At 54.2% G+C, this 24,870-nt stretch overlaps 1 protein-coding gene across 5 annotated transcripts in view; it reads left to right on the top strand.

Annotated features, from left to right (window-relative positions):
• The first annotated feature begins 17,055 nt into the window (after positions 1–17,055).
• BCL9L (BCL9 like) overlaps positions 17,056–24,870 on the top strand; it is a 28,475-nt gene continuing 20,660 nt past the window's right edge. For 3 of the 5 annotated variants that reach the window (XM_043900720.1, XM_043900714.1, XM_043900716.1), the window contains exons 1-2: positions 17,056–17,826; positions 24,023–24,078. The gene's annotated coding sequence lies outside the window, so the exon portion shown is untranslated. The remainder of the gene's footprint in view (positions 17,827–24,022; positions 24,079–24,870) is intronic. The other 2 variants (XM_043900718.1, XM_043900719.1) reach the window with 2 other exon arrangements.

The following is a 24,870-nucleotide window of genomic DNA, read 5'->3' as shown; positions in this document are numbered from 1 at the left end:
AGAATACCAGGGAACACAGTGTCTAAAGGACAGACAGAGGGAGAGGAGCTGATGGAGGAGGAATGAGCCTTAGGAAAAGAACCAGGGGAAAGTGGATGGATGGTTTTGCAAAGGAAGTGTCAGATGGTATGAAGGTCAGGATTGAAGTCCAGGACTCAAAAATGTCCCTGGGGCACTTCCTTGGTGGTCCAGTGGCTAAGACTCTATGCTCCCAAGGCAGGGGGCCTGCATTCCATCCCTGGTCAGGGAAGTAGATCCTACATACTGCACCTAGAGAACCCGAGTGCTACATCTAAAACCCAGCAGACCCAAATAAATAAATATTAAAAAACAAAAATGTCCCTGGGCCTAGCATCTTGAGGGGTATTGTGTGTCCTTCGGAGTAGGTTCCTGCAGGTGAGCGGGGCAGCAGCCAGATAGTAAGAGTTCAGGGATAATTGGGAGTAGGTGGAGTTAGAACTGTGTAGATCTCTCTTTGAAGAAACTTGGCTGCAAAGGGAAGGAGACAGATAACCAGAGGGAATTGTGGGTACAGAACAGTCTCATCTGTTTTGTTTTTAAAGCTGAAGAGGGAATTCCCTGGTGGCCCAGTGGTTAAGACTTCATGCTTCCAATACAAGGGGCACAGGTTTGATCCCTGGTTGGGGAAATAAGATCTCACATGATGTGCCATGCCATGCCTTGCAATGCAGCCAAAAATTTTTTTGAAATAAAATAGAATAAAGCATGTTTAAAACATAAACTAAAGATAAAGAGAAGGGAAGGTATAATTTATGGGGAGGCTCCTGGAGGAGGGAGAAGATGGCACTCAGATTAGAAGTGGAGGTATTGGCCTGTGGCGGTAGGAATGGAGGTATTAGCCTGTGGCGTAGGAATGACACTTTCCAGCAGAGAAGAGAATAGGAGCAATGGTGCAGAGAAATCTTATACCTTTGGTGGGGGGCGGGGGGCGGGGGAAACAGGTTGGGAAAGGCTGGGAGATAAAAGAAGAAAGTTAAGGGAGCTCCCTCCTGAATGTCTCTGCCTTCCCTGGAAAGTAGAAAGCTCATGGGGGAGGGAGGTTTGGGGCCTAAAGAGCTGTTGGGGGAGAGGAAGACACAGCTACCAAGAACCCTGAGGAAGACTGTGTTTGGAGGAAACAGACAGCTGAGAGTGGGGACCACTGGTCTTCAGGGGCACGGACTCTGTTAGTCAGGGTTCTCCAGAGAAACAGAACCAACAGGATGTGTATATATAGACAGATTTATTTTAAGGAATTGGCTCATGAAGTTGTGGAGCCTTGGCAAGTCCAAAATCTGATGGGAGAGGCTGGCAGGCTGGAGACTCAGGAAAAGAGTTGCAATTTTGGAGTCCAAAGGCAGTCTGTTGGCAGAATTTCTTCCTCCTAGTGGGGAGAGGGTGGAGGTCACCTTTGCTACATTAGAACCTTCAACCTTCTCCCATATTGTGAGAGAATCTACTTTACTCAAAATCCACTAATTTAAGTGTTAATCTCATCCAAAAAACACCATCACAGAAATATCCAGAATAATGGTTTGACCAAATATCTGGGCAACATGGCCCAGCGTGGTTGACACATACAATTAACCATCATACAGACCTTGACATGTTGGGAGTTTTTCAAATTGCTCAACAGCTGGACCATAGAAATGATAAAACTGTCTGGTTGTAGTGACTCAGGGTTAGGGTTCTCAAGGCATGGAAAGTTGAGGGTATTGGCAAGAGTGAAGGGATGGAGAAAAGACCTAGACTGGTTTCGAGAAGGAGCAATAGATAGGACAGGAAAGAGGATGGAAGGAGCAGGTGTTCAGTGAAGTCAAGGCAGAACAAGGCGTGGGAGAGGTGAAGGAGCAGGGGTTCGTGGACCTGGCAGGAGGTGACGGGGGCTGTCTAGGTGGCTGCTGAGGAGACAGAGCCAAGGTCTTCACTGCAGCTGGATGGGATCAAAGTGTTGTGAGGCTGGCAGGGGCTGCAGACCCAGTGTCCCCAGGGTCCAGGCAGATAACGGAAGTAGTAAAACCAGGTGGGGCCAGCTGGAGAGAGTGTAGCAACATGAGCTCCCTCTACTGAAAGAGTTGCTCTGGGGAAGGGGGAACATAGTATGGTCACGCCTCCGCGCTTTTTCAGGAGAAGCCAGAAATCTGAATTTTTTGGTAAAATGATCATATTTTCAAATTTTAAACTAAATATATATTAGGAAAATGCACTTGTGAGCCAAACAATATACACCTCCGAGGCCAGCTTTGCCCTGGAGTCCCCAGGTTGTGTCATCTGGGACATAGGACGTTGGAAAGGTATTTGAGGCTGGGGCAGAAAGGCTGGAGGGTGTGGAAGCAACTAGGGGCTCAGTGCAGCCAGTGGGTGGGATCCTGGGCAGGAGGGTTTGTCCTGGGAGGAGTGGGTGCACAGGTGAGGGAGCAACTGCCCTGCCGTTTCCACAGACGGCAGGAGCCTCCGACGGGGTTTGAGCAGGGAAGTCGAATAATTCATTCTAGTTGTAGAAAAATTACTGAAAGAGTAGGTGGAGGCTTGATTGTGGGGTAATTAAGCCTTTCCTTAGGCTGAAGGAAAGCTAATCCATACAAGAAATAATCATGGCCTGAATTAATTTATTCAATAAATGTTTATTAAATGCCTCTGCATCAGTCACTGTGCTAAGTGCTGGACATTCAGAGGTGAACGAGACATTGTTCTCCCTTAAATTATGGTCCAGTGGGAGAAACTGAAGAGGCCACTACTCACTGTATCAGGGTTTTAGTGGAAGATGTAATAGTAGCAGCTATTATTTACTGAGTGCTTACAACATGCCAGGCACTGTGCTAAATCCTTTATGTTTATTTTCTTGTTTAATCCTCACGATAACCTCTATTATTATTGTCCTTATGTTTTTTTAATAGTTAAAAAATATTTACTTACATGGCTGTGCCTTGTCTTAATTGCATCATGAGGAATCTTTTATTTGTGGCATGCAAACTCTCAGCTGTGGCATATGAAATCTAGTTCCACAACCAGGTATCGAACTGGAGCCCCCTGCACTGGTAGCGGGGAGTCCTAACCACTGGATCACCAGGGAAGTCTCTCTCCTTATTTCATTAATGAGGAATCTAAGGTCAGGGAACTTAAGTGACTTGCCAAAGAGACACCTCACAGAAGGGGCCTGGGTAGTTACAAAGGGCTTCCCAGAGGAAGTGGTGATTAAGTGAAGACCTGAAGGTTGAGTAGGAATTAGCAGTGTAAAGGCTGTGAGGGAGGAGTGGGGAGGGGAGATTGTTCTAGGCTGTTAGGGACCAAGGTTAGGGACTGGGCCCATCAGTGGGGGCAGGGTGGGGGCGTGTTAGAGTGGATTTTGAGAGAGTCGCTGGAGAAGTAACTGGGACCAGATGAAAAGTTTTGTAAGCCCCATTAAGCAATTTTAGTTTTTTAAAATATTCTTTATTTTTGGATGTGCTGGGTCTTCATTGTTGTACGTGGGCTCTCTCTAGTGTGGCGAATGGGAGCTACTCTAGTTGTGGTGCATGGGCTTCTCATTGCGGTGGCTCGTCTCGTCTCATGGAACTCTGGCCCAAGGGTGCTTGCGCTTCAGTAGTCATGGCGCATGGGCTTAGTTGCTCCAAAGTATGTGGAATCTTCCTGGACCAGAGATTGAACCCGTGTCCCCTGCGTTGCAGCTGGACTGTCAACTGCTGGACCACCAGGAAAGTTCTAAGCAATTTTATCCTAAGGCTAAAAGGAAGCCCCTGAAAGGTTTTAAACTGGAAAGCATCATGATCAGATTTGTATCTTATAAAGATGGCTTTTGCTGCAATGCAGAGATTTTGTTGGGTGAACAGCTGGGAGATATTTTGGACATCTCTGACACACTGTGGAGATAAGATTCCAGGCAAAAGATGATAGAAGAGGAGATTTGGGGGTGATGGTTGGGCTGGGAAGGCTGTGGAGAGGGGTGAAGAGCAGAGTTCAGGATGCCTCCCAGGTCCTGGCTGGGGCAGCTGGGTGGAGGACGGCAGTGTCACTAGCTGGGCATGCGTCGGGGTGGGAGGGGCAGATTTGTGGGAAGAGGGTGGAGATCATGGAACTTGCTGAGCCGAGGTGCTGGAGGACACCCAGGTGGAGGCGAATGGAAGGCGGGCGGGTGCGTGTTCTGGAGCCCCCAAGGCTGTCAGCTCAGCTGTGACAGCTGCAGCCTTGGAGAGAAGGACGTGCCAAGCAAGAGGACAAGGTCAAGGAGAGAACCTAGGGAACACCAACACTATGGGCAGAGGAACAGAGGAGCTTGCAAAGGAGACTGAGTGCGTGCGTGCACGCTCAATCGTGTCCCACTCTTTGCGACCCCAAGGACTGGAGCCAGCCAGGCTCCTCTGTCCATGGGATTGTCCAGGCAAGAATACTGGAGTGGGTTGCCATTTCCTTCTTGGAGGAATCTTCCTGACCCAGGGACTGAACCTGAGTTTCTTTTGTCTCCTGCATTGGCAGGCGGGTTCTTTACCTTCAGCGCCAACTGAGAAGACTGAGAAGCTTCCCAAAAGGAAAAAAGAAGAGCCAGGAGAGGTATCCCAGGTACAGAAAAGAGAACACTTCCAGGAGGCATGTTCCCCATCTAGCTGGTGCTCAGCGAATAAAGAGCCATGACGCGTGCTCTTTGCATGTGGCAAGTAGGAGTCATGGGGACTGCTTCAGGCTAGGGGACTCTTGAGTGAGGGGGACGGGGCTGGGCACAAGGGTGTTGAAGGCTGGCAGGTCTGGGAGGAGTTGGGTCTGAGGCTCGGCAAAGGGCTGGTTGACCAGACAGTCTGGGGAGGGCAGGTGTGAAGGAGGACGTGGAAGAAGCTCTTTTTCTCACCAACCCCCCACTTCCATGCAGTCCAAACCCTTTTGGGTCTGGAACCTATGATGGGAACAGGGAAGGAGGGTCAGGAGGGTCATCCTGGATGTTGGTGGCTTGTGGAAGAGATGGTGTGAATTGAAGCAACAGAAGTGGGTTGATCTAGATCAGCTTTCCCTTCAGGCCTCAGGAGGAAGCTTTACCTCCGTTCCCGCCCCCACCCCACGCCCGCCCCTGCCCGGTCCCTCTCCTCAACCTTCTCTACAGGGGTGGGGGGCAGGGACCTGGGATCTCCAGCTCAGAGACAAGCTGGAGCCACTACAAGCGCGCGCGCGCGCGCACACACACACACACACACAAACACACACACACTTCCTGGTTAGGGTGTGGCCCGCGCGCGCGCGCGCGCACACACACACACAGACACACACACACACACACACACACTTCCTGGTTAGGGTGTGGCCCAAGCCAGCCCCCAGAGAGAGTTGTTTCAAGGTAGCCAGGTGTGCCGGAGGGCCAGAATCCCCTTGAGTCCCAGGGCACCCTCCTGAGGGGGAAGGGTGGTCTTGGCAGAACTGCCCAGGCCACAGCCCCAGACTTGGCCTTCTCCCACCTCCCCAGGCCCTGTTTAATATGCGCATCAGCTACGGTGCCCTTTGCAAAATTGTTATTTGTACAGAAGCCCGAGGGAGGGGGAGGGAAGCCGCGCCTCACTTCACCCCCTCCAGGCACTTCACTTGCAGGGACCTGCAGTCAAATACCAGCCCCGGGTCCCTCTGGCTCACTAGCTCAGAGACTTGCAAACTGAGACCGCCGGTTCCCCGACTCCCCACTTGGCCGCGCTGGAGTTCCTCCGCAGCACTGCCGGAAATGGTCTGGCCTCTGCGCTTCCCCCACTCCCACGGTCCTCCCCACCTCAGCTCTTCCTCCCCACTCCCCCAGCCCTGAGCTCAGAGCACCCCAGCGCCTCCCACTGAGCCCGGAGTCTGGCTGCTGTGGTGTATTTGCCTGTGGTTTCCCCAACTCTGTCTCTCCGAACGGAATGAGAGCCCCTAACTCATCTACCCCACCCCTCCCCACCCTCAACGGCGCCCATCCTGCCCCGTCCAGTCCCAAGGGGGTGCAGGAAAAGCCAGGGACTGCGACATAGGTTCTGCAAGGTAGGCAGTGGGCTAGGAAGGGAGGAAATGGCTTTGGAGGAGATGGGCCCCACTGCGCCCCACTCCGGCTGCTGCTTGCCAGCTTGGGGCCTTGTTCGAAGTTTCCTGCCTACCAGTGGAGGCGATCAAACCTACCTCCAAAGGCTGCGCTGCGGTTGGAATGAAATAACGCCTGAGGTGCCCAACACAGTGTTTGGCACATAGTAGGTGCTTAAAACAAGTTCCCTCCCCTCTCTTCACTGTGGGGCTCTGATGAAGAGGTAGAATGACAGCAACTAGGGTCAATGGAGAGAACTCTCCAAGATCCGAGGAGGCCTGGGGTAGGGGGGCGCCTGGGGCCCTCCTTCCCTCCTCGCTCCCCACTGCCCTCGCAAGACCTCTGAGAAAGGCAGTCCTATGGGTTAAGGAGAGCCTGAGGTGGGGACACTGCCTCTGGGTCTTGAGCAACCCCCCCTCTCCACTCCCCCAACTCATAATCCGATTTATATTCCTACTCCCTCCTCTGGACCTGTCACCATGGCAACAGTTTTCTCAGTTGCACTTCATCAGTTTCTTGGCAAATCTTTTTTTCTGCTCCCTCCTTGAGTCTCCTTTTCCCTTCTATCAGTCTGCCTTTTTCTGTACCTATGGTGCTCACCTTTACCCCACTCCCCCCCCCCACCCCTTCAGCTTTTCTGTTTCTCTCTTGCAGCTTACTTTGTCCCTGCCTACCCCTGTCTCTACACCTTCCCCTTCATCTTTTCCTTCTCAAGTCCAGGATTGTAGCAACAAGCTAGAGTCTATTGGCTGGACAAGAGCTTGAGTTCCTTCTGACATCAGGGTAGAAAAGCGGAGAGTTATGGAGGGACACACTTATGGGTTCCAGTGAGCTCTGGACAGAGGTCAGTGATGTGAAGGTGGATGGAAGGTCTCATCTCTATTCAGTTCTGAAATGGGAGTGGGGGAACGGGATCAGACAGTTTCTTCAGTCCCAAACAGAATCAGTGTGGCTCTGGGATGTCCCGCATGGCACAGTCCTTGGTTCACTTCCCAACTCACCCTCAGAGACCTCACTCCATGTCTACAACACCCACTGGCTTGGGGTGTGTCCCAAATACATGAATTTGGCTCTGACTTCTCTCCAGACTTTACTCAAGTCTCTTACTTCCTCGGGGTCAGAACCAGGGTATACTTCTCATCATGCTTAATTCAACAACTCTAACCATGAACCTGTCTTCTGAACACTATCACCCCTCCTTACAGTACTTCCCCATCACAACCCAGTTTAAAAACATTAGTGCTACCTGTGAGTCCTCTCTCTCTGTCATCCTCCATATGTAGCTAGAGGTCAAGAGGTATCAGCTCTTCTTTGTAAGAGGAGAATCTGCTTCTATCCCTATACCCTTTCGTCTAAAGGACTTGAGACCAAGTGCCCAGTGAGTCATTTGGGGCTCTCCCTATAGCCTCATTCTCTCCTGGGCCTCCTAGAAAGATAGTCTCCTCTTAGAAACCAAATCCATCTGAAACATGGCTTTCTTCTCTCTCTTTTTCTCTACCTGATTTATTGAGTGTGCATGCTCAGTTATGTCTGACTCTTTGCGACCTCGTGGACTGTAGCCTGCCAGGCTCCTCTGTCCATAGGATTTCCTAGCAAGAATACTGGAATGGATTGCCATTTCCTCTTCCAGGGGATCTTCCCTACCTGGGGATCAAACCCACGTCTCCTACATTGGCAGGTGAATTCTTTACCACTGAGCCATCTGGGAAACCTGATTTATTGAACAACCATTATGTATTAGGCTCTTCATATATGTCATTTAATTTAATCTTTACCCTAATCTATAAAGTAGGTATCATTTTACAGAAGAAGGAGTTGATGCTCAGAGTGGTTAATTTGTCCAAGTTCTACAACTAGTAAGCAATAAGGCTAGGGCTCAAGTCCAGATCTGTGGATTTCCACAGTTAGTGTTTTATTCTGTTGCTATACCTATAGTCTGCTTCCATGTGACTCTTCTACTCAAAAAATCTGTTCTCGTTCTGAGCCTTCTGACTTTCTTAATCTTCTGTTAGGCTTGTGAGGTTCATTATGATCTGACCCATTCCACCTACAAGACCCTGGATCTTTCTACTTCTCAGTATGACATGGACTGGTATCAACCAGGAACATTTGTTTGCTTTAGGACTCGCCTTCATCTCTGTCCTGTTAAATATTTTTAGATAGTGTATATGAAAATATAGTTTCACATTTCACAGAGGTAAACCTCGAGTATAGTAAATACTTTGAAAGACAGGGTAAAGATCCAAATATCATCTCCATGCGTAGAATGGTAGGAAAACCTAACAAGATGAAATGATCAGAGATCTGTGTAAGATCTCAGCAACACACACAGACTACACGTGTCTTAGAGGCATTTCAAGTAAAACAGAATCAGGGGGTTTAGTAAATTCAGTCTGAGTCATCAGCGTAACATGGTCACCAAAAGTGAATCCAAGTTTAAGCCATATTAGTAGAGGTATAGTTTTTGGAATAAAGGAGAGGATTGATAGTCCTGCTTTACTCTAAGTTGGCCATGTGTCATTGTGGGCATAACATTAGTGAACTGGGAATGTTTAGGCCGGAGAAAAGAAGAGTCTGAAATCATTAGAGCTTAGATATATGAAGGGCCAGGAGGTAATTCATGGACTAATGAATAGAGACCACTAGGAGATAGAATTCAGCTCAAAGGAAGGAAAAACAGATGTTCAAAAGTGGAACGGACTGCCCCATTACTGGAGAGCTTCATCAAGGTGCTGATATACTGCTTGCTTGGGATGTTAACAGAGAGTTGAGAATCAGAAAGAATTAGAGCTAGGTAGTTGGTCTTTGAGACCCCTTCCTGCCAGGATCTGTGATTCCTCCTGCTTCGGCTCCATCTGCGCCCCTCACCGAGGCCGCTATGCTCCCCCGTACCTGAGGTCAGTTTCCTGTTTCTCTTCCATGTCTACCAAAGGATGCAACATGCACTGGTTGCATCAACCCCACATCGTTTAATGATTTAGCATCTTTTATTGTTCTTTAGTTGTCCCCATTTTATAAGCTCCTTTAGGGCAAGTGCCTTTATTATCTGTTACAGGATGAAAACTTATTAACCAATGACTGTTCTCAGATGCCCTCTGCCCTGCAGCCCCTCACCCCCGAGATAATTTTATCCCTCACTTGCTGTTGGAAATCTTGTTGTGGCCTGCTCAGGGCTTTTGTAACATAGAGCTGGGAGAATAGGAGGTGACAGATAAGACTAGAGAGACAGAGACAGGTAACTTTTTTGTGTGTTAGGGAGAATCAGGGTAATGGGTGAAGGAAAAAAGAAAATAATGAAACCGGAGAGGCTAAACTACTCTATGAAAAAGGAAAAAGAAGGTGACTGGTGAAAGAGACAGAAAACCTTTTTGAATACAAAGAACAGAGAAAGGCAGAGAAGGGGGGCTGATTTAGGGTTTGCAGAGAGCCATTTAACTGTTGTAAGGTTTAGCAGAATAGAAGAGGAAAGGGGAAAAAAAAAAAGAAGAGGAAAGGGAATTTGAACAAGATGTGCTGTAGGTTAAGAACTGGATCACTTTCAAGAGATAAAAGTAAATAATGCTCTGTGGTTACCTGAATGGGAAGGAAGTCCAAAAGGGAGGGGCTATGTGTATACATACAGCTGATTCACTTTGCTGTACAGTGCTGTTCTAAGTCGCTTCAGACCTGTACGACTCTTTGTGACCCCCGTGGACTGTAGCCCGCCAGGCTCCTCTGTCCACGGGATTCTCCAGGCAAAAACACTGGAGTGGGTTTCCATGCCCTTCTCCAGGGTATCTTCCTGGCCCGGGGATCAAACTGGAGTCTCTTACATCTAACCTGTATTGGCAGGTGGATTCTTTACCAGTAGTGCCACAGTAGAGACTAAAATAACATTATAAAGCAACCATAGTCCAATAAAAATTTTTTAAAAGAAAAAAAAAGAGATACAAGTAAAAATTGTGATTCCTTTTTGAAATTATTCTTGTTATTTGGGACCCCAGAATATACTCAAGGCTACAAATTTGTCACTTTCATAAGAACTGGCATGGTGTCAAGGTATCAGTGCCTGCATCAAGCAGCACCTAGTTTCTGCGGATAGAGCAGACAGTCCTGGGGTTATGGGGTCCTGCAAAAAGGCAGAAAGTGAAGTGAAAGTGTTAGTTGCTCAGTTGTGTCTGACTCTTTGAGACCCCATGGACTGTTGCCTGCCAGGCTCCTCTGTCCATGGGATTTTTCCAGGCAAGAATACTGGAGTGGATTGCCATTTCCTTCTCCAGGGGATCTTCCTGACCCAGGGATTCAGCCCAGGTCTCCTGCATTGCAGGCAGACTCTTTACCATCTGAGCCACTGGGGAAGCCCCAAAAGGCAGAAAGGTTAAGCTTTTACCCTACCTCAGAGTTATAGCTTTTAAAAACACATCGTAATCTGAGATTTCAAGTTACAAATGCTCCAGGAGTTAGAATTTGCTATAGGTCTCGACAGATGGTGAAAATGAGGCCCAGGGAAATTAATCAACTTGCTCAGAGTCACAGAGCAGGTTTTAGGCCTGGGAATATGCCTGGCCCAAGGCTCTGTCCGCAATCCTGGAATGCCTTTTTAGATTGAGTCAGAGACCTACGTGCATGTAAATAGGGTCATGATGAGAGAGGAAAGGGCGGCTGGGAGACTGGGAGTTCTGAACACCCCTCCCTCTGTTCAGAGCCATGTACCAGGCTCTGGGGGACGTCCAGATAAGGAGGCCAAGCCTGCCTTCCCAGATCTTATGGCCTCACAGGGAAATGAGCCAGATGCAGGAAGAAGTCCAATGGAAAGTTGGAAGCAAGTGCTGCAGTGGTGTCGTGGAAAGAGTCTGGACTGGGAATGAGGAGACCCAGGCACCCCTTCCAGCTGTCACTCACCAGCCATGTGATTTTAGGCCTGTCCTTTTACCACCCTCTGCCTCAGTTTCCTTACCTCTGAACATCCTATCTCTTCAAAATAAAAGCTCAATGGTGCTACATGGGCTTCCCTGGTAGCTCAGATGGTAAAGAATCTGCCTGCAATGCAGGAGACACAGGAGTTGCAGGTTCCATCCCTGGGTCAAGAAGATCCCTGGAGAAGGGAATGGCAACCCACTCCAGTATTCTTGCCTGGAAAATCCCCATGGACAGAGGAGCCTGGCAGGCTGCAGTCCAGGGGATCACAAAGAGTTGGACATGGCCGAGTGAGGGAAGAGCAAACTAATGCAGCTGCATTATATTGATATTTAGGGGGTGCTGTCACCCAGGGCTCACCCCTCCTAGTACAACCTCAGAAAAGCACTTGCTTTGAGTTGATGACAAGAATTAAATGTTCCCAGGACTCACAACTGCCAGGCGACCTGGGAAGTGAGGAGTAGGAGGTGACTCGAGTGGCTTTCTCTGGGCCCTGTCTCCGCCAGCCTCTCCTAGGCTTATGAACTCTGCCTTCTATTCCCAAGCTGGCCAGAGCCATGTGATTGTTTTTCTCTGAACAAACTAAGCCTGCTATTTAACCGCTATCTTCCTGATAAAAAAAGAGCCTGCAGATAAGCTCATCCAACTCCCTTGTTTTTTGAAGAAACTAAGGTCCAGAGATGAGGCTGACTAGTCCAAGGTCATATGCTCTTGGCTTTCAGGCCAGTCTCCTTTCTTTTGGAACTTGGAGAACTTAATAGAAATGGATTGTTGGGGAATGCAGCCTTGGCGATCTCTCTCTTTTTTAAAAAACTTATTTATTTATTTTTAAAATTCATTTTTATTTTTACCTGGCCTGGGTCTTTGCCACTGCGCATGTTGGCTGATGAGCAGGGGCTACTGTAGCTGCAGTGGGCGGGCTTCTCATTTCAGCGGCAGCCCTTGTTTCAGAGCAAGGGCTCTGGACACTGGCTCAGTAGTCGTGGTGCACCGGCTTAGCTGTTCCGCTGCATGTGGTATCTTCCCAGACCAGGGATCGACAAGCAATAAAACCCATGTGCCCTGCCTTGGCCTTCAGATTCTTAACCCCTGGACCACCAGGGAAGTTCTCAATAGATAGTTTTTTAATAAGTAGATGTTAGAGAAGGATTCCTGGAGGAGTCAGGTATCATAGCCTCCAAGTAGGACGGGATTGTCCTTGGTTGGGTGAACTGCTTATGGGAAAGGAAGTCTTAGATAGAAGATAATGGGAAATAGGAGAGGGAAGGAAGTGGGGCAATTAGGGGGAAAAAAGGAGACAGGAACCCTTGAAGGTCACAACCTTTGCTAACCTGGGAGGGTTTCTGGGTAGAGGGAGGAAGGGCGTTAGCCCTGCCTGCGATAGGAGGAAATGGTTGTGAGCACCTCGAATCCATCAAGAGGCCTCCTTTATGGGGGAGAAATCTGAAGGCAACTGAACTTGAGGGGAGGGACACTGATGGGGGATCATGTAGCTGATGGGAGTGTTGAAGCCTGGCTAGAGGTCTGCTTTTGCTGCTGGGGTCTGGAGGGAAGCAGACTGCAGGGGGTTCTGGGAAGGCCTGGAGCATAGAAAAGATGAGCGACAGCTTCCTTCTACTGCCCCCCCTTCATTAGGTTGAGACTCTGGCAGGATAGGGTGTCTTCTATTTTTGCCTATCCTCCTCCAGGTGTCTGGGCACCTGGGACCCACAAGTAGAGTCCCTAGGGCAAACATCTGGAAGTGACTGAGGCAGCCTGATAAGTGGGGATGGCATGGCAAGGATTGTGGAAGCTCCACCAGCCTCCCCAGAGGATCCTCTGTCTCTCCGAAGGTTATGTTCCTGCAGCAGTACTTGAGCAGTCTCCAAAGTTTTCCTTCCACCAATCCCCACCTGAGCGCATCTTTTGCCAGAGACTGCTAGTCCAGGTCTAGCCACCAGGGGGCAAAAGAGCAGCCCCGAGGTCCGCGTCTCTCCGCTTCCCCACTCGCTCACCTGAAGGCCAAGATGGGCGGTGCCTCACCTGGCTCTCACAGGGCGCCTGGAAGCTCCGTTAACCCCTTCCTGCCTAGACTGAGGCACTGCCTTCAGGCAGAGTCTTCCGAGGCCGAACTGGGCGCGCAAATCTGACGGCGGAGGAAGTGCTGCTTAGGAGAGGGGCTAGGGTGGAAGTGAAGTCAGGGTTTCCGGCTCCTCGGGCTCTTGTCCTAGCTGGGGCTGGGGGAGGCTAGCATTCCCCGCCTCGGTTGGGTAGCTACTCCCGAAGATGGGTGAAGGCGCCCCCTGGAATCCAGAGGTCCCGGGCTGCGGTCACCTGCGCGGGGCCTCGCGGGCGGGATGAGGAGAACGCCGAGGCCGCCACGGCACCCAGACTTCCGGGTTCCCCGCAGCCTTCTATCTGTCAGGGCTCTTTGCAGCAACTAGTGGGGGTGGCGGCGGGAGGGCGGCCGAAGGGAGGAGGAAGAGGCACCGAGGGTTAGGGTGGCGGGGGAGGGTAAGACAGTTAAGATTTGGCCTGAGAGCGGGCTGGGTTACGCAGCTCTCAGGTGCCGGTTTTCGTGGGTCGCTTTTCGAGGACTAGGCAGCTTTCCAGGGCTCTGACAAGACCGAGTTCCAGAGACTGCGTTCTGGACCATAAGGTGTTAAGCCGTGGGTGGGAGTGGGGTCTGGAGTCCCTCCCTCTTGCCCTCCCTCACAAGCGTCACCACCTAAGAGTCCACCGGGCTGGCGCTCAAGGAGTTAAGTCTGCCCGCAATCTGCAAAGACTGGAGCCGGGGAGGGGGAGGAGGGGGAAGGAGGGGGTAGAGGACAAGGGTAAGCAGACTGCAGGGAGACAGCGCCAGGAACCCCCTCCCCAGGGACCTGGCCCCTGGGCCCCCAGCCCCAAAAGAGGCCCTGCCCTCCCCGGGGTCGTGCTCTCTCCCCGCAGCCCTGCCTCCACCCTCCAGCTTTGTGTCCCCAGGAGGGTGGGCTGCAGAATTTCCAGCCAAGCCTTGGCTGCCTGCTCAGTTTTTCCAAACCCTCCAGTCGGGGAAGGCGGGAGCCCTGTCAGGATAAGAGTCCCTCCCCCACTGCCCCTGCCGGCCCCCTTTCCCAGCCTCCCTCTCTCCCTGCCCCCCGCACGTTTTCCAAACTCCTTCCCCAATCCGACCCTGGCCCCTGCGCCCCCAATCCCCACCTCTATTGGCCCCCAAGTTCCAAGTTCAGGTTGGAAGGGGCCAAGTGGGTCCCACAATTCTGGAGAGGCGCTGGTGAAACCTTACTCCGCGGGCCAACCCTGAGACCTGCTGGGCGCCCGCCGGACTCCCAGCCTGACGCCCGCCCCATCCCAGGACGTGGCCCCAAAGGCCACCAGGGAGGGTGGCCCAGGGGTCTCCCGCCCCGGAGTGGAGGCGGTGCCGGGGGCGCCGGGCGAGCTGGGCGGCGGGCCCTGTGCTGCTGGTGCCAGGCCCTGGGGCAGGCTTCGAGGAGGGGCAGAGTGTTCCGAGCTCTGGCACGGCTCTGTCCAGCAGGTCTATTATATAATAATCACCATCTATCAGGAAGCCAGGCAGCTGGAGTGAGTGGAGAAGCCAGGATGCCCAGATCCGCTCCTTCTCCAGGGCTCAGGAAGGTGTCTTCATCAAGGTGGGGGGTGTGGCAGCAGCCCAGAGGTGAAACCAAGTTGGGGGTCTAGGGGCAAGTGAGGGGCGCTGGGCAGTCTGAAACCGGCCCCCACAAGCCCCGCCCCAGAAATCTGACTGACAGTGCCCTGAGCCAATGGTTGAAGTCACTGTGGGGGTTCAAAGTTAACCCTTTCTTGGATTTTTCGTAGCTTAGGGGCTAGAGTCCCTTCCCAGGAACTGTTCCCTAGTTCAGAATTCCTCCCACCTGCCCGAGGTCGGCGATGAGTACCAGCTGGAGGGTCCTTTCGTCCTCGTCATCCCATGTAGAAATCCCAGATAATGAATCAATAGACCTAACACCGCCCACCCCCTACCGCCACCCCAAAAGTTAATTGCATTACAAAATGTGGTTGTGTGTACACGTTTTGTTTCCAGAAACCGACCCGCGTAACGCTGGCTCATCCACACTGCACCACGAATGAACAGGCACTCACACAACGAACATGCCCGAACTTCCATCGACACTCGCTGACACACCTGTGACACTCCTCGTGACATAGTGACACAGAGCTACGGGAAAACACACGGTGATTCCCAGAACTCGCCAGTAGAGGGAGCCACTCTATTCCAGCAATGGGCCACGGGCCTCCTCTCCTCTTCGCTCACTCCAGGGTTCCACCCAGAACTCTGGCTGCCCAGAGCTGGGGCTCCGCATCCCAACCTGGAACCTACGCTGGGGCAATGAGTCACAGCCCCACCCAAGGGAGTGCTCTACATGACTGCTCCACGGGACGTGCCAAATACGCTGAAACTTACGGTGTGCCACAATTAACTGACCCCTTGCATAACATGGCCATCACTCCCTGCTACAAACATTGTTTTCTGGACCTGCTATGAAGCCGCATGGTGCCAAATAGATAATCACAAGCCTGTGTGTCTTGTCACGTAAGTAAATGGGAAACTGACCCAAGTAACTGAATGGACCCTTCCTTCTAACAAGCAAATCCTCTTTGAGAAACAACCCTCTTGTCTTGTGGCTCATCTTATACCCTCAGGACCTAGAGAGGGGAGAGGAGGTGAAACCCTACTTCTATGGGTCAGGTACCATCCTAGGCTCTGAGATCTTTTATACCAGAGCTGAGCCTCTCTGGGCTTTAGTTTTCTTTTCCTTTAAGTGAGAATAATACCTACCTCATAGAGCTGTGATGATTCAATCCCTGACCCAGCTTGATCTTAGCATAGCAGATAATAGACACTTGTCAAAGTTTTGTTGATTGGCTCAAAGCAGGATCAAGAGATAGTGTGTATGAAAATGCTTTGTAAATGTCAATGTTAGGCACCCACAGGGAGTGTTATCTTCTCTCAGGGTTTCTCCCCCTTTTCTACCTGGGCCTCCCCAGACCTTGCTCAGCGCTCAACTCCAGGTACCATCAACCCATCAAGTGAGTATTTACTGGATCCCTATTATGAACCCAGCACTTGAGTGCTATGGGTTTATGTAGAGGCAGAGAAGGCATGGTCTGGGCCCTCAAGAATCTTTTGGGTCAACTAGACATGCACACAGGAGAGTCAAGATAAAACATGCAAGTAGGTACTCAGTTGGGTGAGGTAGATGTAATAGTTGGTCAAAAGTGTAGGAGGTCAGGGGCAGGGGAGAGCTCAGAGGAATCAAATAGCATGAGCAAAGGGGCTTGCTAGTGTCCTTCCTTTCTGAAGTGTCCATGCTTATTCTGTCTTGGTATTAATTCTGGGTGCTTGGGGACAGTGGGATCCAGGGAAAGTACCCTGGGATAAAGAGACCCAAACTCTAGTCCTGAGCTTGCCACTTTCTATCAGTGTAACCCTGAGGAAGTCCTTAATTAATGCAAGCCTTGGTGTCCTCATCAGTGTCTTGGGGCCATAACATCTTTCCCACAGGTTTTTGGCAAACATTGATATAACCTATGTGAAATGCTTTTTTAAAGTCCTTTACTTCTTTTTCATTGGATCTATTCTCCTGTAGGGTCTTGGGTGTTTTTGTGTAGCACTTTGAGACTGGGATAGAATTCTTTTGGGAAAACAAAGGTTTCATTTTCACAAACACTTTATTAGTATCCACATTGCACTCTGCTGAGGATTGAGATGAAAAAAATTCAGTCCACATCCTCAAGGACCTCATGGTCTACTAGGAAAGAGTATATAGGAAAGTGAATAAAGAGATGTTCAGTGCATAATGAATGTGGGTGGGTACAATGAAGAGGGGACCTAGTGGAGTGCGTGCGTGTGTGTGTGTGTGTGTGTGTGTGTGTGTGTGTTGTGGGGTGGGGAGGTCTAGGCAACTCCCACTGCTTCCAATCACTGTAGATAGGCAGGTAGGCTTGTCAAACCTCTCCCCAGCCAGAGATGTTAGCACGTCTCCTCCCCAGTCCTTGGGAATGGGGTGGAGGGAGGGATAGAAGCCCCCACCCCGCCTCCCGGCCAACCAGCCTCCCGCTAGCCGGCCGGGCGCCTTACCGAGTCAGACCACTGGGAGGCTGGGGGAGCCGGGTTGGGCGAGGAGGCGAGCGAGATGGGGGAGCTCTTATTTTGACAGGGGCCTCTCCGGGCTCTGGTATGAAGGCAGAAGGAGGCAGCCAGAGAGCCCCGATGCTTATTCAGGCTGGGGAGCGGAGCCGAGTGGAGGGGCGAGCGAGGCTCCGGCAGCGCAGGGGAGCCCGGGAAGGCGGCGGCGAGCGGCGGAGCCAGTGGCCGGACATGCCCCGGACTCGGGGCCGCTGCACCACCGCCGCCGCCCGGAGCCAGCCGGCCGGACACCCGCACGCCTGGGTCCCCCGGCGCCGCGCCGCCCGGGGGCTGCGACCCGGACCCTCCGCGTCCGACCAACAATAAGCGCCCAGACAGACCCCTCCCCGCCCCGCGCCCGCCTTCCCCGCGGGCCTCGGGGAAAGTGAAAGGAGGAGGCGAAGGAAGGAAGGAAGGAAGGAAGGGAGGAGGAGCAGGAGCCGGAGCCGTGAGGTTGGGGCCGAGACCCCAGCCCCGAGCCCCGAGCCGGGCGGGTGTGCGCGCTCTCCAGCCGCTGCCCGGCGCCCACGACCATGCTCCGCGGTTGGGAGGCAGGAACCCAGGCTCCCAGCGACCCCCGGATACCCACTCCCGGGCCGGGTTGGTATTGAGATCAAGGCGTCCAGGATCAAAAGATCACCACCTGCCCGCCTTCCTCCGCACCTCCACCTGGCGAGCAGGAGGACCCCAATCCACCCACCGACCCTGACCTGGTCATGGCGTCCAACTCCGGCCTGGCGTGAGGACCCCCGACCCGCGCGAGGTGAGGGGTGGGCTGGGATCGAGGGCGAAAAGTCATGTCAGGCCAGCTGAGGTGCGAGGAGGGAGATCCAGTTCGAACTGGGGAGGGGGGACACAGTTTGATTGTCTCTGGCCCTCTGGCACGCACCCTCAGGCTGTATAAGGGGTGGGAGACGCCCCCAGGGTTAGCGGAGGCTACTCTTGGGTCCCCAATCAGGTTGGCAGCCCCAGAGCACAGTGGGGAGGGCTTAGGGGCAGCCAGGGGACCCTGCCACCCTAGCGCAGAGAACAAGGCCGGCCTTGGGCCAGCTGGAGCAGCAACCCTGCCCTGGGGGCTTCTGGGAGATGTAGTCCCCCTCCCAGGCTCACCAACCCCTTGGGTCTCAGCCCCCAGCACTCCTCTCCTGGCTGATAGGATCCTCCGGAAGGAGGTGCACTGGGATTGGAGATTGCTGGGGGTCCCCCTCTGCCCCCAAGCACTGTCTAGGAGCAGCAGGGGCTGTGACTAGAGAAGTCTCCCCAAGACTCTGGTGTGGGCTTGGTTGGGGGGTGGGGCAGTCACACAGTTCCTTGGAGGTGTCTCTGCATAGGCTCAGAGGGGATGGCCCCTGCCTTGGTCCCAAGAGCTCTTGGGAGAGTAACATGATGAAGAGAAGGGAGGCTTAGGGCTTCTTGCTTGGCTGGAGTATGCCCTGTGCCAGGGCTGTTGGAATTTGGTTTCGGGGGACACTGAGGTCCTCTTAGGAGCTGAGAGAGAGGGTGTCCCTGACGGTCAGGGAGTTCGGAGGGTGTCTCTCTGGAGCAGGGAAGCCAGGATCAGCTTCTGTCTGTCTGTCCAGCTTCCTTCCTTCCGGGTTTTTCTGACACCCCCTCCTCCCTCCTCCTTCTGTCTGTCTGCTGCTTGGGGTGTGGGTCTGTGTCTGTGTCTAGGGGGGCCTCTGATGCAGGGAGGAAAAGTGTTATTCTGGGAGAGGTGAGCTGGGCATGTGATTGAGCCCTGGGAAAGGGGCTTGGAGGCTCCCTTGATCTTTGGCCTTGGTTTCCTGTTTTACCTAGGAAAGCTGTCTTCATACAGTGTCTGCTGTAACCCTGCTGATGCCTCTGGAGGAGGTCAGCTCTCTGAATGAGACCTGCAGGGTGGGTGGGCTTCCGCTCCCCTTGCTCTTCCCACATCTTCAGCCTCTCCAAGGATCAGCCACTTCTGGGCTGGGGCTGCCTGGCTTGTCTGCTGCCCCCCAGCACTGGCTTGGCTGCCTTCTCTAGGTCAGGACCGTGATTTCATGGCCCCAGGGGAAGAGCATGTTCAGGCCCTGTCTTTCTGGTATCAGCTCTGAGGCGCCTGCTGATAGAAGCCTCAGGACAGAGTGAGAATGGGAGAGAAAGGTAAGGGGCAGGGAGGTCTGGTATCAGGACGGAAGGTGCTGCCTTCCCTCAGCTGATCAGGTTCCTTGGCCTTAGAGCACCAGGCCTGGAAGATCAGCCTTCTGGCCAGTTTCTTCTGGAGGTTCTTTGCTAACCTGTGTTGCTCCAGATTGGGGTGGGGCAGGGGTTAATGTTGGGGAGAATTCTCTCCTGAAGGGGAGACTATGTATAGTCTTGGATACAGAGTAACTCCTGTGGTTGGGCTAGCAGGGCTTTCACGCTGGACACAGCTTCTGGAGGGCCATATGGAGACTCAGGGTGAGTCTCCAGGTACTGAGGTTGAGGGTCCAGGTGGGAAGAGATGACGGAGTCCCAGAGAGGGGCTAGTGTTTGTGATCACAACAGTGATGATGTGGGACCCAGTGAACTTGCTTTTTGAGTCTGTGTTGGGCACTCATGCTTTCTCTGGATAGTTTCTGCCTCCCAACTTCTGGGTACGTGAGTTAAACAGGAGCCCTGGGCTGGGGACTCAACTTCCATGAACAGGCAGGGCAATAGCCTTCTGGGCACAGGCCTAGTGGGTGGCAGTGTCGACTCAGCAAGGGCTGGAATGCCTGGCACCTGCTTTAGATTAAAGGAGATGCCTGCAAAGGGGGCTGCCCGCCTGCAGGGGGAGGGGCTGGGATGGGGCTCCGTGGAGCCCAGGAGTGGGGTGGAAGGAAAGGACCAGGGCTGCAGACAGCTCTGGCAGGAGTGGAGGGAGCCACCCAGAACAGCAGCCCCACCTCCAGGGAGCCCAAGGCGGGAACTGGGGGCCCTCCGCAAGGCCTCTGGCGCCACAGGCTGCCGCTCTGTCCCAGTGCCCTGGGCGGGCAGCTGCGGGGAGCCAGGGTGTCTGGGTGTCCAGTCTGCCCAGGACTGGAAGAGGCCTCCAAGGAGGTGGGGGGTGCTTGGGGGTTCTCCTTGGCCTGATGCCACGTTGACTCTTCTGGGGGCTCCTGGGTTGCTGGTAGTGAGGCACCCTGAGAGCTTGGGCACCCAGGGGTGCCGGAAAACAGCACCCTTTCCCGGTGCCAGGAATCCTGGACTCTGCTAGGTTGCTGACTTGGGGGGGGGGGAGGGGGCAGAGGGGATGACACCGTGGGAAAGTGGGCAGCCGTGGGAGCCAAGCGGGTACAGGCTGGGTGCCGCGGGCAGGGAGCCTCTGCCAGGCCTGCTCTCCCCAGGGTGGGGCTGGTTGTTCCAGGGACTGGCTCAACCTGTTGAGCACCTGGCTGCTCTAACCTGGCATCTGTGTCCCTGCCTGCCAGCCCCGCCAGCTGCCCACCCGCAGCCATACTGCGGGGGCTGTCCCCCTACGGATCTGTTGCCAGAAGGCTCTGACAGGCCAAGGGGCCAGTCGAGGCTCCTCCAGAGGTTCCTCCAGGGTATGCCAAGCTTCCCCAGGTCTTACCCTCTAACTCCCAGTTGGAGGGCCAGGTAGCCAGAGCTAGGAGCGAAGGGGCGAGGTGAAGAAAGCTACAGCGCTGGATCCGCTGCCGGTCACTGGGGCCGCCCTGAAGGCAGCCTGGAGTTACCGCCTGGAATTTCCTCCACTGGGTGCCAGGGCCGGGCCTCCAGAGCCCCACCCCCAGCCTGGCCTGACCTCCCCTCCCTGGGAGAGACTTTCCCTGGGGGTTGGGGGAGGGGCGGTAAGGACATTCTGGTGCCCTGGGAGGAGAGGGGTGACTTCCTGGGTGTGGGGGTCTGTAGTACTGCCTCAGCCTCCTAAGTAAGGGCTGGCCCTCCCCATGGAGAGGGGAGAAGCTCCGGGTTCCCTGGGAGATGTCCCCTACCCTGCCCTGAGTGTGTGTGTTGTTGGGGGGGGGGGGGGCGGCCCTGGGTCCCAAGGAGGGTCCCTGACCCGCCGCAGGCCCTTGCCGTCCTCCCACACTCTCTGCCCCGTAGCTTGAGGCCTGCCTCGGGGCTCTGCTAGCCGGCAGCCAAGGGGAACCAGCTGCCACTCTGCTGGGGAGAAGGTGGCCACCACCGCCCCCAGGTAGACGGGGAGGGCCCAGGCAGTTTCCCAGCTGCCTTCCGACTTCTCCAGGCAGTGGCTGGAGCAGAGGCCTCCCCTTCTCCGCCTCCTTTCCACCCCGGGCCCTCCCAGCTGGGCCCTGGCCACCTGCCCCTCCTAACCTTGGTGTCTGGCTGAGTCCCCATCCCCGGGGGCTGGGATGCCCTCTGTCCAAGTCCCTCCTCCCACAGGCTGGTGGCCCTGTGCTGGCCTGTCTTCCCCTCCTCCTCCCCTCCCCCCACCCCCAGCCTCAACTGAGAATGGCCCTGAATCCAGCATTTCCAGCATTTCGAAACCAGGATTGTTTTGAAATCCCTGAGCACTTCTCCACCCTCCTCTGACTCCCCTCCTCCCCACTAGCCCAGAATTTAGTGCTCTAATCTGGCTTCATGCTGTGCATTGCCTGGGTGTGTGTGTGAGAGAGACAGAGAGTTTGTGCTAGCACATGGCCATGTGCATACTACTCAGTGTGTGTGTGCGCGCGTGTATCCCAGTGTGGGTCTACCTTCTGTCAGCAGTTCTGTGTGACCGGCCGACGTCATTTGTGTTTCCTGGGCCCCTTTGGGCTTTCTCTATGAGTGTGGGCACCTCTGTGTGTCTGAAGGAGTCAGTTTTGGAGAGTTTGTGTTATTTTAAAGAGGTATCTTGGTTGTGTGTGTTTGGGGGTTGCGTCTGTTTCTCTCCCAGGTACACATGTCTGAGGAGTGTGTGTGCCTGGGGTTGTGTCTTTGATACACGTGTGTGTGTGTGTGTGTGTGTGCACATGCACACACTCAGCTCACTCTGTTCCCGCCTCTATCCTCCTCCCTCAGAACACGTCTGGGGGTGTAGCCACAGGTCTCCCCACAGCTCCCTGGGACATGAAGTCCTCTGTCCTTTGAAAGGGAGGTTTTCTGGAGGGAGGCCAAGACTTCTGGCAGTTCTGTGGTCCTTGGAGAGAAAGTGTGCAGTGGGGAGACTTTGGGATAAACTGTCCCCAGAGCTGGACTCTCCTCCTCTGCCCTCCCCAGCCACCCAGCATCTCAAGGGGTCTGATGCTCCCAGTCCACCCTCTTCTTGTCCTGGTGCTATCGGAGGGATTGTGACAGGGAGGCCCAGTGCTCTCCAGAAAGGGATGGGGGAAGGGACTTAACCCCCCCACCCCCACCCTTGGGGTAGCTTGCTTCACTGGAGACAAGAAACAGCCAGCCTCACCAGACCTGGGAGCTTTCAGAAAAGTTGACTTTGCTAGTTAGGGGCAGACAGCAAAACAAAACAAGACACTCATGTTTCCAGCCTGAGCAGAAGACAGAGGGGCCTGGTCTCTTGGGGGGTTATACCACCCCAGAAATATGAAGCATTGGGTATGGGGCCAGCTGCCATTGTAGCCTTGACCCTGAGAAGTCCTTCTTGTTCTACAGTCCTTTATTGTGTTCTACAGGATGAGAGGTTGTTAGGGGGAGCTTTCTTTCTTTCTTTCTTTTTTGTGCCAAAGCTAAAATTGTGATGGTCATGTTTGCACGGGATACAGGCACTTGGAACTCTGATGCCTTGCTATGACTCAGTTTCCCATCCTGGGACCTCAGGCTATAATTGACTACTTTCTTCTAGAAGCACTTGTAGCAAGTCAGTGAAGAGGAAGAGGGCTGGGGCAGGGGCTGGTTGTCGGAGTCTAGGGCCTATGGAGACAGCAGCAGAGGTGAGCAGAGAGAGAAGCTGTCTCCTTCTAACCCCCCTTCCCATGGCCTCTGGGAGGAGAGGAGGGGTAAGGGCACAGGTTGGTACAGTGCTCAGTGACCCAGCAGGGGGAGGGCCTTGGCAAGGAATCTTCAGTTTGTTTCTCAATCTCTGTCTCTGAGACCTGCACGCCCGTCACTGCAGACACCTTCAGGAGATGAGCCCAGAAAAGTCACCCAGGTGATGGTAGGACAGGGCGGTACCAGATGGGGACAGGTGGTCCCATGTTCTGGCAGGCACGCTACGCTTTCCCCCCTAGAATGGGAAGCTGGGCCCAGCAGGAGGTCCCCTCCCCAAACCCCCTGTCCTGGGCCTGGGCACACCACAGGCTGGAGAGGGTTAAGTCTGGTTGGCAGGGACAGCGCCCCCCCCCCCCCCATTGCAGTGAGAGAGGGAGGGAGGGGTAGTTAGCAGCTTGCTCTAGTTGGCTTCTGTCCCAGAATTCTTCGGAAAAGAACTCCCCTTTGACCCCCAGTACAAACTGAGCCGAGCCACCAGCCTCCCTCCCGCCTGCCTGCCTGTGGGAGCTTCACCCAGCCCCCTCCTGCTGAACTGCTAAGCCCAATTCTCTCCCTCCAGGCCCTCCCAGCTAGGCCCAGTCCCCAGGACTGGAGTCTTCCGGGGACAAGGGAGGCCACACAGGGACAGAGGACCCACGCCATTCTTTTCCCTGACACAGGATAATCCCGGGGTGGCGGGTGCTGGAAGCTGGGGTCCTCAGGCCTCCTCTCATCCATCCCTCACACCCAAGTCCTCAGGCCAGGACGAGGGAGTCCTGCCCACCCCACCCCCCGACCCTGGGGCTGAGCCCTAAGGCATCTCCAGGGCCTGCTCCTTTCCTGCTTCCAGGGGAGGGAGGGGGAGCCGTGCGGTGGGGCGGCTGGGTCAGGCCTGGCTCCCGGCCAATCCACAGAAGCCGTGGAGGGGGGGTGGTGTCCGAGTAGCTCCGGGACTTCCTGGAGCTACAAGCCCGTCTGTGTACATGCTTAGCGGTGTGCGTGCGGGGGGTGGGGCTGGGGTTCTGGGAGGAGCAGGGGTAGAGATTGCTGGCCCGGGGCTTCGAGCTGTGACCCTCTCTCCACAGGGAGCCCCAGCCCCGATCACACCCTTGAGCCCGAGCCCGACACGCATTATCCCGAGGTGAGAGGTCTGTGTGCTTGTGTGTGTCCTCACACCCTCTGCGCTCAGCTCTGCCTGCCTCTGCCGGAGCCTCCTGCTTGGCTTTTTGTCTTGAGCGCCCTCCTCCTGGCTCTCTGCCCCTACTTCTCCTTTCATTCTCCTCCCCCAGAGGAGGGGGTGCTGACAGCTTACAACCTGGGACCCAGTGGGGATGGGGGCGGGGCCCGGGCAGGAAGGGTTAAAGCGCCGAAGCCGCAGTTCCAGTGAAAGTCCCAGCCGGGGTAGGTGGTGGGGAGCCCCAGCCCAGTCACCCCTGGAGGGCAAGGTATGGTTTCCTTCCTGGTCATCCCAAGTGCCTGCTACCCCCTGCCTGCTGGCTTTGGCCTGAGCTGGCTGAGTCAAAGCCAGGGTGGCCACCAGCCACGGTACGTGGTTTCTGCCCTGGCTCCTAGATACACACACACACACACACACACACACACACACACGCACGCACGCACGCACGCACGCACGCACGCACACGCACACTTTCTCCCTATTGCCACCCCACCCCCTCCTTCCCTCCTCCCTCCCTCCCTTTCTTCCTTACTTAGCAACAACTCCCTGAATTCACAACAAACATGCCTGTAGGATCCCAGACTAGGGAAAGCTGGAGAAAGTACAGGACTGGGAGGAGGCCCTTCTAGACTGTCCTCAGGAGAAAAGGGCTTCGAATCCCCCCACCCTCCCTGTTGGAGGCAACCACCACCCAGGGGCTGGGAGGAAAGTGGTCCTGCTTCCAATCAGGCAGTGAAAACACTGGGGGGCAGTGGC

Source organism: Cervus elaphus, chromosome 1, assembly GCF_910594005.1.
Source record: "Cervus elaphus chromosome 1, mCerEla1.1, whole genome shotgun sequence".
Lineage (NCBI taxonomy): Eukaryota > Metazoa > Chordata > Mammalia > Artiodactyla > Cervidae > Cervus > Cervus elaphus.
Note: the sequence above shows the minus strand (reverse complement) of the source record. Positions and strands in the feature narration are given on the sequence as shown.